The sequence below is a fragment of the Vigna umbellata genome, chromosome 1 (assembly GCF_029865625.1).
Source record: "Vigna umbellata cultivar VRB3 chromosome 1, Vumbellata_1.0, whole genome shotgun sequence".
Taxonomy (NCBI): domain Eukaryota; kingdom Viridiplantae; phylum Streptophyta; class Magnoliopsida; order Fabales; family Fabaceae; genus Vigna; species Vigna umbellata.
Genome location: NC_142165.1, coordinates 11,835,850 through 11,838,170, shown reverse-complemented (window position 1 = coordinate 11,838,170; position 2,321 = coordinate 11,835,850). Strand labels below are relative to the sequence as shown.

The window sequence follows — 2,321 nt, the reverse complement described above, 5'->3', positions numbered from 1 at the left end:
TGATACATTTTGCTTTAAAAATGATTGGATATAATCTTTTAATCCTAATTATGTTAAAAAAAATTTAGGGTTAAATATGTTTTTAGTTCCTAAACTATCAAGCGAATTTGTTTTTAGTCCCTCTTTCAAATTAAGGTACATTTTAATTCTCCTCCTTAAGGAAAACTTAATTTTTGGTCCTCCAAAACTAACACCATTAAAAACTAGCTGATGTGGCTAACGGTGGTGTGACACGTTGTTTTTTTTTTCTGACACCATTTAATCTTTCTCAACTCTTCTCCCTCCCTCTCCCTTCGCCTCTGCCATAGCCACCTCCGGCGCCACCTCAAACATCTCTGGCGCCACCATCAACCGTGAAACCCCCATGTGCAACCACCCTCCACCACACTCACCTCCATAGCCAACGTAAAACCTCCATCTCCACTGCCCAAAAAACCCCTATATTGCATATTAGTTCATCTCCTCACACCACTATAGAGACCCAAATCAGAAAACTAAAACCACCCAAACCTTCATCAGCGTAACGCCCCCCACCCACCCACCGCCTCATATGCCCAACATCGCTTCCACCCGTTGGCCCTTCTCGCGCCGCTTCTTCAAATTCCTCGCCATGTCCCTCACCGCAACACCTTCCAAAAATACCACCACAGCCACTGCCCTCAACACCCTACCCTCGAGCCCCCACAACTTTGCATCTCCCTAATCCCTCTCCGATTGGCTCAAACCCCGCCTCCCCTCCGAGTCCTTCGCCTCGTTGGGCGTCAAGCCCGGCACCAAAAACGTGCACAACCTCTGGCTCAAACTCTCTCAGGGAGAAACCTCCCTCGTCGATTCCAGCCCTCTGATTCGGACAGTCCTCGTCGTCCTCGTCTGTGTCACCGCCAAACACGGCAAGGTCCTCGTCGAGTCGCACTAGGAGCTGTCCGATGGCAACATCCGGAAGCGCGGCAGACCCTTGTCGGAGCAGATGAAGCCCAACGAGGACCCCGAGTCCGCTGCCGTCAGAGGCATTTTCGAAGAGCTTAGCTCTGCGATTGTTGGTGCAGGACCCAATCCCGAAATAGCTGACATTGTCACCATTGATCCCAATTCGTACGAGATGCGGGTCAAAGAGCGCGATTCAGGTTCGTACCTGGGTTTTCCCGGTTGGGTGTTTTGCTGTTTCCTTCTTGAATGCCAATTACTTCATTTTGTTCAAATGAATTCAGAAATAGGAGTGGTAATCAAATAATGGGTTGAATGAGTTGTTGTTAAGCTGTAGCTAATGAATTCAGCTTGTGTTGGTATTTGTGATGCGGAAGGGAGGGGAGGGTCGTCGGTGGCTGAGGAGGTGGTGGGAACATCCATGGTGGGGGAATGAGGTTGGGTTGGTGGAACGGGAGAAAATCTAAGGAAGATTGATGTCAGAAAAAAAAACGACGTGTCACACCACCGTTAGTCACATCAGCTGGTTTTTAACGGTGTTAGTTTTGGAGGACCAAAAATTAAGTTTTCCTTAAGGAGGAGGATTAAAATGTACCTTATTTTGAAAGAGAGACTAAAAACAAATTCGCTTGATAGTTTAGGGGCTAAAAACATATTTAACCCTTTTTTTATATGTCAAATGTGTTTTCCAACTTACATTGAAACAAAAATGTGTTAAACTGTGTAAACATTTTAGAGGTTAGCATGAAACGTGATTGACATTTTAAGAATGTAACGTAATTAGACTAAAATGACATTACTTATTTATTTTTAAAGTTTGAGAAAAAAATGTATCAAAGTTTTAGATAAAAATAATTATTAATTTCACATCAAAGTTCAGGAACTAAAAATATATTTAACTCTAAAATATTTAATTTAATTTTTAAATAAAGTGAATAACTGTAACTTTTGAACCTAACTTAAGATTTCTCTTTTCCCTCCTTACTTTAAGCGCTATAATATTTAACAGGCATACAAAGTTGGTAGTATTAATCAATTTATTATATATGATTAAATGTTACTAGAGTTTTTAGGTTAGGTTGAGTAGGATTTATAAACTCATTGTTTCAACTCTTGGATTGAGGATGGTTGGATCTTTATACTTTTTATGTTAATAGTCTTACTCACTCTTTCTTGAATGGATTGGATTAACTTGATCCATTTAGATCAAAATTAATTTAAGACATTCATTTACTCGAAGGGTGTTACTCTCTCCACCACCACAACTTGCTTCCTCCACCACCCCATTCCCCTTTTACCCTTTTCTTTATTTTTTAATTCCTATTTTAAGGTTAATATTATTTAAAATCTCACGTACATTCATTCTCTTTATCTTTGGGTTGTCTCTCATGTTCCAC

The 2,321-nt window shown here is 41.0% G+C and overlaps 1 pseudogene; it reads left to right on the top strand.

Annotated features, from left to right (window-relative positions):
* Positions 1-550: 550 nt before the first annotated feature.
* LOC148204644 (uncharacterized) lies at positions 551-1,360 on the top strand (annotated as a pseudogene).
* Positions 1,361-2,321: the final 961 nt, after the last annotated feature.